Source organism: Mytilus trossulus, chromosome 3 (genome assembly GCF_036588685.1).
Source record: "Mytilus trossulus isolate FHL-02 chromosome 3, PNRI_Mtr1.1.1.hap1, whole genome shotgun sequence".
In the NCBI taxonomy this organism is placed as follows: domain Eukaryota; kingdom Metazoa; phylum Mollusca; class Bivalvia; order Mytilida; family Mytilidae; genus Mytilus; species Mytilus trossulus.
This window is the reverse complement of record NC_086375.1, coordinates 36,829,844-36,841,894: the sequence shown is the minus strand read 5'-3', so window position 1 is coordinate 36,841,894 and position 12,051 is coordinate 36,829,844. Positions and strand designations below refer to the sequence as shown.

At 29.7% G+C, this 12,051-nt stretch overlaps 1 protein-coding gene across 5 annotated transcripts in view; it reads left to right on the top strand.

Moving 5' to 3' along the window:
• The window catches only part of LOC134711374 (uncharacterized), a 77,103-nt gene that overhangs the window by 31,617 nt on the left and 33,435 nt on the right, over window positions 1-12,051 (top strand). The gene's annotated exons all lie outside the window — the stretch shown is intronic.

Genomic DNA, 12,051 nt, shown 5'->3' with positions numbered 1-12,051 from the left:
TTATCAGTTTGCAGGTTTTCCTGAAATCAGAATAGTAAATCTTGCATTTTTGTAAATTCCTAAAAAATCGCAGTAATTAATGCATGCAATAATTTCTGAATTTATTTACAGTAATCACTTGAATATATATTTTGTTTTCTATAACCAGCTGAAGCTTGCCTCCATGTGCTGAATTTTCATGTTGTGCTGAATACCCATTGGTGACCTGACTGTTTTCTGCTCTTTGGTCGGATTGTTGTCTCATTTCCCTTCAAAATTTTATAAGCTGTATTTTATTTTCCTTTGTATGTCTTTTGTGTTCTCGTGAACTTTGTACTTACTTTTTGTCATATAGCAATCATAAATATTGTTATGGTAATTTTAGATGTTCATTCATGTAAACACCTGGAAAAACAGTAAACTGACCAGTAATAAAGAATATATATTGACCAATTTGTCCAGTATAGCATAGTAATTAACATTATTTATAGTTTATAAGACTGCATTTGATGATTTATATAAGGATTAATGTCTATAAGTACGTCACATCATGGATCTGTTTAATGTGACAGCATGGACATCATTGAATAGGAAGTCAACAAAAGGGCCAGGCATGGACATACGATACTTTGATGCTGTCATATATGTAAAGAGTGACTCTTAGACACATATATCTTATGCATCCTTCCAGTTACATTTAAGAATCCAGCTGATCATTGACCATCAAAAATATTTCTTTGTAAAATGTCCTGCTGTCGTCAGGAAATTTTTGAAGCCTTGGTAAAGACACCCTTTTTGATGTAACGAAAAAAATATTCTGTGGAAAGAACAACTAGATATGTAGATTTAATCAAGTTAACTTTATTGAAATAAATCATTCATATAAATAAGGCCTTTAGTTTTCTAATTTGAATTGTTTGACATGTGTCATTTTGTGCCTTTTATAGCTGACTATGCAGTATGGGCTTTGCTCATTGGTGACCTATAGTTGTTGATTTCTGTTTCATTCGGTCTCTTGTGGAGAGTTGTCTCATTGGCAATCTTCTTTTTATTTATATATATTTTAAAATGCCATTTGTCAAAAGAAAAGTTGCTGTGGCATAAATTTAATACTGTGCATTCATGACTATTTGTGGAATATCTATTACCTTGAATTTTGTGGGCACAGGTTAAGCATGAATTTAAGTGTTTAGACATTTTCCATATGCCTGCATGCAGACTTTCCAGGCAAAACCATGAATTCAAATATCCATGAAAATACTTTTTTCCTCATTCCATAAAAAAACATATGAATTTACAGTGGACTGTTCATCAACTCTGATGAAATTTACCACATGTACTGATATATGTACATATTTTGGGATTCTTTTGATGGAAAATTTTATAACTATATTTATAACTGAGTTCATGTATACCAATGTGTAAGATGTCAGGGCTTGCCTAGAGGACATTTTATGTGATTTTTTTCATGTTATATAATGATATGTATTTACATGTAAATATCTATTTAGGGGTTAGAATTATGTCAAAGCAGACTATATATTAATGTAATAAATAGCAAACATGGTTCCTTGTTCTTCTCAGAAAGTTAATATCCGTCTTAAAGTGATTGAAATGCAATCTTTGACTTCTGAATGGAAAAGGAACTTTTGTATTACTTAAAAACAAAAATCCTTCGACAACTTCCATGTCCTTCTAGGAAAGTTATCTGTCTGTCTTAAAGTGATTGGATTTAAGGGAACTTCTTTAAATTCTGAATGGATTTGAAAAAAAACCAAACTTTTGATTGCTTAAAAACTAATTTGTAAATGACTCTTTTATAAATCAATATCTCTTAAATGCCAGGGATATATATGTTTTTTTTCAATGTAAGTAAAGAAGAATTAGATGTTAAGCTTGAAGGATTATATAGCGTCTCCTTAGAGAGAGTCGATACAAGCTGTTTCCAGCCTGCTGCTAACTTACAGCGATAAAATCAATACACAATACTAAATAAATGAACTAACCGATCAAACTTTCTAAAGGTTATCACAAAAACTACTATCAACTGAATTTTACTCAGGGAGACTTTTTAATTTAAATCATATTTTGAAAAGATATTTGTATGCCATAAAGAACACAGTGCAATTGTTTTCCGATAGTGATTACTCCGGTTTATTCATATGGGATTTTATGTATGATAACGGTAAGCCTAATTTGTATCTTGTCCAATCTATATATAGTCACTTATTCTGGCTCGTATGCCTACATGAAAAGGGAAAAAAATTGTAATTACAGGGGAAAATACCTGATGTGGATCGAGGAGAGGTGAAATTTTTCTAAAATGGTTATATATATTTTTAATTTGTGAACTCAGAATGGAATTATGGTACTGAAAGCTTACACTATTACAGTCATAAGATATCACCTTTGAATTGCAACACTTTTGGGGCCCTCTATAGCTTGCTGTTTGGTGTGAGCCAAGGCTCTATGTTGAAGACCGTACTTTGACCTATAATGGTTTACTTTAACAAATTGGATTTGGATTGAGAGTTGTCTCATTAGCACTCATACCACATCTTATATATATTTGGGAATAATTCATAAATGGTGAATATCAGATTCTTCTAAGTTACTTAACACAGAAAGTGATTTATCATAAGAAAACAAGTATGATCAAAACTAGTGTTACTCCTAAAGTGAGTTTTCCAAGTTTTTGTTCAACTATGTATAGATTTAAACCCACCATCCTTCAAATAATAGATTTTCTCATTTTATGGAAGTTAATTGAACCATCAAGCTTTTATATTTAAAAGATGCCACTCCTCAAGTTATTCCAACAAACTTTCCATCAATAACGGGTGATACATTTAAATATAATTACCGTAATATGTTCATAAATGGATTGTATATGAATTTGAAAATTTTGAGCACGATATTTTGGATTTCAATGCAAATAAATTCTTTGGTGCTGAATTTTTCAAGGTCATGAAAATTTGATTTTATCTTGACCTTTCACATATGTTTTAGTTTGCTTTCTCATACTAGAAAGGCAATTGTTTGTTATAAGTTAAAAGTTTATGCCAGTGTCAATCTGTTTTTAGGACCTTTTGTTTTTGAGTCAAGGTTTTCTTTTAAAAGAAATAATGATTAAAGCCCCAGACAGATAAAGAGTACAAGATCATTATAACTCTTTACAAATATCTAACTTCAGAAAATAGATCAGTTAACAATTGATCGATTGAGAACTACACGTAACATTCTCATTTTTTCCGCATCCTACTCAAGTCTACATACTTATTCATGCTTGTTATGTTTTATTTGTAGTCACAGGTTGGAAGTTAAATCTTTTTCATGCTCCAGTGACTTTTCTTTTGAGTATAGCGATTATCATTTTACATTTTTATACCGATTCTGTTACTTAAGGATATGATCTACAAGGGACGTGTTACGCTTGCTCTCATATTTAAAAGGTATGATGTTCATTTCATTTCCTGTCAATTATAATATTCATTTTATAATTGTCTTGTGGTTATTTTTATATACTTTAGAAACAATCGTTTAAGAAACGTGGAAATGTTTTGTATGCATATGGTGTTTGTGTCAGGGTTCACTTGTCACAGTATAGATATATAAATGGAGTTATTGGACAACATATAGATTGACTTGTATATATTTGATGTTTGTTTTAACCTTTAAGTATTTAGTTTATCTGTTTAATTGGTGCTTGATATTTAATAATATAAATTTAAACTGTCATGTTGAATTGTCTCTCAGGTACAATTATTAAACTTTTGAGAAGGCTTTGTTTGAGATTTTTTGGTGATTGGAAAACTACTTTTGAACTACTTTGCAACATCATTAGTATATCTTCTTCTTCATCTATACATATATAAAATTTTGTTTAAAGCTTCATTTATAACCCCACTTTAGAGGGTATACTGCTTTACATCTATCCATGTTTCAATCTATCACCTAAATTTCGGGTCCTACTTTTCTCAGAAACCACAAAACAGAGGAAGTTTTGTAATTGGTGTCCCAATTAACTCCCATTCTGCAAATCAAAGATTTCTGAAAATTTGTCAGCATGATACACCATGTTATATAATTTATTAAAGTTGAGTAAGCCATAGCTCAAAGATAATTGGTAATCACAATGTCCATGCACAGTTTCTGTAATGTGCTTTTTATGATATTCACAATTGTAAATGTTTTAAAATGCTGAAAAGTATTTCTTTTAGGTTTTAGTATACATATTGTGCCTTGTCCAATGTAATTTGTCTTTGTTTGTATGTCTGTTTTTTTTGGAAGAGTCAGATGCAGGCGTTTTGTGTTGTATATTCTTCTATCACATGTTTTGTTTTTATTTCTGTTATCCCTTTTGTGCATTAATGTAATAGATAGTACATATAAGTACAATAAAATGTCATCTATGTAACATTCTTGGTTGTGTCATTGTATTTTTTTTTACCTATGATTAATGGCAATCTCTTTAAAACATTTAAAACATTTAAAGACTTAATTTAAAAGGACAAATTATTTAAACAGTGACAAATTTTTATTGCTTTGTTAGTCTTTTGAAATTGACTTTGTTAAAAGACCACACCTATGATTGTTATATGATTGTACAGATAAATATTGTTATTCCTATTTAGTTAAAAGTATCAAAACACTACTTCATATTTAAAAATGTTGTTTTAGACCTATTTCAATGTACTTCAAATTCTCTCTACCTTTTAGACTTGTAAGATATAAAGCAAACTTTTATGAAAGTACAGTTATCTGGTTATATATATGGAGTGGTAATTTTTGCATTTTCATGGCAAGCCAAATGTTTTTCTCCTTTTTGTTGTGTACAATACATGAAACAATTAAAATACTTACAAAGACCTATGAAATAACAGTACTGAATTTTCTACAAATTTCAAGTATTTTGAAATTCATGAGAATGCCCACTAAATTTGTTATAATATTATTTTGATTTCTAAGCAAACAATTTAACAATTTTATATTTCTTCAGTTAAAATGAGAAACATTTACACATGTTGACCCATACTTTAACCCTATCATGATTTTAATCTGCATTGAACTTTTATATCGGCAACAAAGGGTAGATTGTTGGTTCAGAGCAAACTGTTTCTGTTTTAAATGAACTTTTCAGTTTCTTGAAGTGTACTTCATTGTGTAAATGAATAAGGGAAAGATTTTGTTACATTAGATGGTCTGATTGTTTTTCAGATTTTCTAATGTTTCATTTTGGAGTGTTGTTGACTTGTTCCTTAACAATTATACAACTATGTCAGCCTTAGAATTCCTTTGAAATTTTAAAATTACAACAAATATTTTTGATACTATAGTAAAATGCAATATTTAGGAACAAATTGGTATAGAAACTGTATCTTACAAATGTTTGTAAACAGTGATATAAGCCCCAAAATGTGTTTTCTCTTTTAAATGCTGAGGTGTTAATATTGTTTTAGTTTGTGGTCATAATGTTTTGTTGTTATTATAAAAGTTGATAGTTTGAAATGATAAAAAAGATGTTTTTTTGTACATGTATATACCTGTATTTTTCTTATTTCATATTCAAAGAATAGAAATACAGCTTGATAGGGAAAACACCATTGTTTCAAATATGAACAGGTTGATATTATCTTTCAGATAAACTCTGGAAAGATAATATAAGTACACATTTTGTTTTAAGAAAGCCTTAATTGTAGTCTGAAGAATACACAGACAAATATTATTAAAGTGTTATCAAGTGCCCAAGGTTTTACAAACTTGTCAGTTTTATCATATTTGTATTGTCTCTGACCCTCCTAACCCTGAAGACACCTTTTTATCTCCTCTTGTCAATAAATCATATCTCCAAATACCTCATCCATGTAGGACTAAAGTGTCTGTCATATTTGGTAAGATGTTTTGTACATTAATTTCTGAATAAAAGTAGTAAAATATAGATAAAATCACTGTCAATAATTAAAATGTTGTTTGAAGTAAATATTATGTGCTCTGGATCAGTTCACCATTTTTTATGGCTTTAACAATAAATATGCCACACAATAGCTGCTTCAGGATGAAATGTTTAGTTATGGAAGCTTAATATTTTTGCCAATACATTTAGTATCTTTAAGTAAAGATATTTTTTTATGTCATCTGTATGAACTTTACTATTACATGTATTATGCATAAAGAATGTGCTGGCCAAACTAAGATACATGAACCATCATATCTAACAACCGTTTACCCTGTCTGAGCACCCCAGGACATTCTCAAGATTTTGTTTGTTTTGCTTAAGTTATCTAGTGTTTTATGGACTTTTTATCAGTTTTCCAAAATGCTTGACACTTGACTTGTGTTTTGAATATAACATTTGTCTTGATTTTTTTATTGCTGTGCCTTGTACGAGCAGGAGGTGTTAGTTTTTGCTAGAAGCATTTTCATATTTTCCAACACCTAAATATAGCTATACAGGTGTTAATCACTTACTCTTTATACTTATCCTTTATCAGATTAGGATTAAATGCTCTATTGAAACCTTGCTACAGCTATTTCACGATCCTTTAAGCATCTCAATAGATTTCAATGACCAGCCTGATGAAATGGACTGCATATTTATCATAACTCATTTCATACTGAAAATCCTATTCAGTCTACCATGAAATTATATGGTATTTCTGGCGATTTTCTAGATAAAAAGACCTTTTGACCTCCAGACCTCTGTCATATTCACACATTGTTAATTTTTAGACCATATAATCTTCTTAGTTTACACTACTTAAACTTAATCCTATTTATAGTCTATGTTTTGATTATGTAGAATTCTAATGTCAAGTGTAGCAGAAAGATCATTATAACTTTAATACCATAGCATGATGTTGTGTCTTTCTGGGTCTAAATTAGTCCATATGGCATTTTATTGGTACTTTTCAAATTTATTTAAAAGGTTTTGCTTTCCATATCTCTCTCTCTCTCTCTCTCCTATTTTGGACAAGGTCTCTGTTAGAAAAGTTGAGGAAATCCCACATGTCCAGTATTTTCTCATAGATTTTTCTGATAGCTTTCTGTGAAATGTTTGCAGAATGACTTGTGACAGTTATTATTCCATTAACCAAAATGAATGTGAAGGACTTGTGTTCCTGATGGTATAACTTTAGTGAGGCAAAAATTCTGTTTTTCGTCTTAAATTTTTAGAAATTTAACTGGTAGATGTACTAAAAGTCCAGTTGTGTATTGAAACATTTCATTAATAGATTATGGAATTATGTTGTAAAAGGAATATTATACTTTATTTATTATTCACAAGAGATAAATTTTGTCCAAATTGCTTTGAAATAATGTAGTCTAAAGATCTTTGCTATGTTTGGTATCGATTTAGGGTGATATATGCTGTTGCTAATAAGATCATGTAAATCATCCAGTAATAATAAGGTATGTCACATGATGTCATGTCTTGATTATGGTCATGTCTGCGTTTAATTGGCTTGATCTTTATCACCCAGGGTATTGTAATACTTATCTGTGTGTGTCCACTCTGTATATGACTGTCATTGATTTAACTATTGTCAATAACCTATATTTATAGGTACAAGTATTTATTATATACATAAATTTTGTACGTTAGGTGACAAATGGGCTATCAAAATATGTTATAAAGCTAATAGTTATCTTGTCACTATACATTGGAATGCCATTTTCACCTTATTGGTTTCTCTTAATATTTTTCAGAAAAAAATGAAGTCATTGAATTTGAATTTTTAATGTCATTTAGAGACAGAAATAGCTTAAGTAGCTAGTCATTAATGACCTTGAATGATCATATGCAGTTATGCAAAATGTCAAAATATCTATTAGAAGGTGTACATCCATTAAACAAAGAACTAGTGGGATTATATAATCTATATTTGGACAATTTCTTCATATTTGAAAATGCAGTATATGTCAGGAAACATGTTGAACAATTTGTCTATTTAGTCATTTAAATCTGTAAAAATATTAAGGAATCATCTTTCCATTTCATAGTAACAAATACATTTTGATTTGAACTATTTTGTTTCCATAGTTCTCCATATTGTTTTGTAGCTTAAATTTTTTGTAACTGGAAATACAGTTAATATGTACATTGTACTCATAAATAACATCACACAATCACATGTTCCTTCAAATAGATTCTATATCCCCAGATGTTAAAAGAACTTTGTTGTTCCCAAAATAAAAATAAAAATAAAAAAAATATGCATCATCACTATGAATTTTACTAAAAAAAATGACTATTTACAATTTTCTTATGCAGCTGATCTTCTATGACATTGCAATATTGCAGTTTATGTAAATTAGTCGTAGATCCTGATTTTTGCCTTTGGTTATTGACTTTCACAATACTATTCTTTTCAATGTATCATATTTATGCTATATTAGGTAACTTAGTCCATAGTGCTCTGATTTGATCCCTTGTATTCCTATATTTTATTACACCATAGTACTATATTAGTTTACTCAGGACCTATTTGATAGTAAATTAATAACAAGTTTTTATAATAACCTGAGGGAACCAATCGTCATGTTTGCTGTTAGATCAATAATATTACATTCACCTGTCCAGGTATGCTTCAGGTGTAATCATAGTACAAAACTTTTTCCGGAATAGATACACCACAGTTTATTCAGTGTATCATTTAAGCTTAATAATCTTTTTGTTTAGGAATAAAGTGCTATTTTAAAGGTTGAAATTTAAAAAAAAAAAAGGATATTTTTTTTACAAAGGATTTAAAAAACGTGATTTAGATCAGATCCTATTTTGAATTTAAGAGATATAAGGTAAGATTAGGATTCTTATCTGCGTCTATTTGCGTTTATTTGCATTTGTTGCACAGTAACCTTAGTCACTGAAATATTTTTACAACATTTTTTTTGGTGTTTATTTAGAAGATATGACAATGCTTATGGATATTCTTTTATTTTACAAATTTATTTAAAATCAAATTTTTTCATGATTTTTATACGACCGCAAATTTTGAAAAAATTTCGTCGTATATTGCTATCACGTTGGCGTCGTCGTCGTCGTCGTCGTCGTCGTCGTCGTCGTCCGAATACTTTTAGTTTTCGCACTCTAACTTTAGTAAAAGTGAATAGAAATCTATGAAATTTTAACACAAGGTTTATGACCATAAAAGGAAGGCTGGTATTGATTTTGTGAGTTTTGGTCCCAACATTTTAGGAATTAGGGGCCAAAAAGGGCCCAAATAAGCATTTTCTTGGTTTTCGCACTATAACTTTAGTTTAAGTTAATAGAAATCTATGAAATTTTGACACAAGGTTTATAACCACAAAATAAAGGTTGGGATTGATTTTGGGAGTTTTATTTTCAACAGTTTAGGAATTAGGGGCCAAAAAAGGGCCCAAATAAGCATTATTCTTGGTTTTCGCACAATAACTTTAGTTAAAGTAAATAGAAATCAATGAAATTTAAACACAATGTTTATGACCACAAAAGGAAGGTTGGTATTGATTTTGGGAGTTTCGGTCCCAACAGTTTAGGAATTAGGGGCCAAAAAGGGACCCAAATAAGCATTTTTCTTGGTTTTCGCACCATAGCGTTAGTATAAGTAAATAGAAATCTATGAAATTTAAACACAAGGTTTATGACTATAAAAGGAAGGTTGATATTGATTTTGGAAGTTTTGGTCCCAACAGTTAAGGAAAAAGGGGCCCAAAGGGTCCAAAATTAAACTTTGTTTGATTTCATCAAAATTGAATAGTTGGGGTTCTTTAATATGCCGAATCTAACTGTGTTTGTAGATTCTTAATTTTTGGTCCCGTTTTCAAATTGGTCTACATTAAGGTCCAAAGGGTCCAAAATTAAACTTAGTTTGATTTTAACAAAAATTGAAACCTTGGGGTTCTTTGATATGCTGAATCTAAAAATGTACTTAGATTTTTGATTATTGGCCCAGTTTTCAAGTTGGCCCAAATTGGGGTCCAAAATTAAACATTGTTTGATTTCATCAAAAATTGAATAATTGGGGTTCTTTGATATGCCAAATCTAACTGTGTATGTAGATTCTTAATTTTTGGTCCAGTTTTAAAATTGGTCTAAATTAAAGTGCAAAGGGTCCAAAATTAAACTAAGTTTGATTTTAACAAAAATTAAATTCTTGGGCCTCTTTGATATGCTGAATCTAAACATGTACTTAGATTTTTGATTATGGGCCCAGTTTTCAAGTTGGTCCAAATCAGGATCTAAAATTATTATTAAGATTAAGTTTTGTGCAATAGCAAGTCTTTTCAATTGCACAGTATTGTGCAATGGCAAGAAATATCTAATTTCACAATATTGTGAAATAGCAAAATTTTTTTTAATTAAGAGTTATCTTTCTTTGTCCAGTATAGTAAGCAAGAAATATCTGCAAGAATTTTTTTTAATTGGAGTTATCTTTCTTTGTCCAGAATCAACTTAAATCTTTGTTATATACAATATACAATGTATATTCACTTTTTACTACCAACTGATAAATTTAAATAATCTTTACCATTCAGTGATAACAAGCAGTTTTTTTACATCATGTATTTTAATGAGTAGTAATTGTTGCAAACTCCATTAGAATATTTTAATTCAAATTAGTTTTGGAATAAGGGAAAGGGGGATGTGAATAAAAAATTGGGTTAAATTTTTCTCATTTGAAATTTCATAAATAAAAAGAAAATTTCTTCAAACATTTTTTTGAGAGGATTAATATTCAACAGCATAGTGAATTGCTCTAAGAGAAAACAAAAATTTTAAGTTCATTTGAATACATTCATTCTGTGTCAGAAACCTATGCTGTGTCAACTATTTAATCACAATCCAAATTTAGAGCGGAATCCAGCTTGAATGTTGTGTCCATACTTGCCCCAACTGTTCAGGGTTCAACCTCTGCGGTCGTATAAAGCTACGCCCTGCGGAGCATCTGGTTCTCCTTGTTTTTCAATTTTTCATGAAATATTCCTATTTGAATTGAAAATTAGATCAGAGATTGATATTATAACTTTTTTAAAATTTATTTCATATTAAAATCATTGCTTACAATGGATCTGAAGTAAACAAAATTGTTAGCATGTGTAATAATTTTATGTTAAACTAGATTTATCCATTTACAACTCAAATTAACAAGACAAATTTATCATTACGTATCTTGTACAAAAATTATGGACCGCACATGAATTACAGATATGTGATTTATGTTTCCCAGGAAAAAATATTTGTTTTCTCATAAGAAATTATAGAGTGCACATGAAGTATGGCAAGTTTCTAATGGATTAGTTCTTCTTTTTCCCATATGAAAAAAAAACTCCCACAAGAAAAAATGTGGATTTGTTTTTAGAAATATAAGGCATTAGCTAAATCTAGTAGGGACTGAAATGACAAAAGCGATTACATCTTTTTATTGTAGATAACCAAATTTCGTTAATATCCACAACCATATAAACAAATGAACAAGTGATTTTTTCCTTCATATAAAGTCCATTTAGCAGATGCAAATTGACATTGACAAATAATTCCAGATAGACAAATTATATCAGTCCATTCAGCATGGAAGGAAACGTAGGAAATGGCCAGTTGTTGTAGACAGGAAATGAAATTTTCTTATTCTTTGTTTGTGTAGAAATTCTATTCAGGAAGTCTACATTTCGTCCCTAAAGAAAGCGGTCATTGCTTGTTGTTTGTATTGTGTTTGATAATCAACTTTGAAAACTGAGGCATAGAAAATCGAATCTCGTCAGAACAATGTTTTTACTTCCAGAAATAAACTAAAATAATCCTTCCAAATGTTATCAACATTATTTTAGAGTGGTTGGCATATCGATCTGTTTTTTGCTTCAAGCTGTTCTAAATTTGGTTAATTTGACAGGAATCTAGTTATCTAAAAATAGCATACAGCATTAAGTCTTGTAAAAGACCAGTGCAGGGAATAACTGATTTATACTATAAGATAAACTATATCCATCTTAAATCAATTGGGAAAATATAGACAACTAAATTACATTAGTGTTCTATACTTTATGGTATTTTGGAAAATTTGTTCTAGCTGTGACAAGGTCCATGTGCGCTGACGT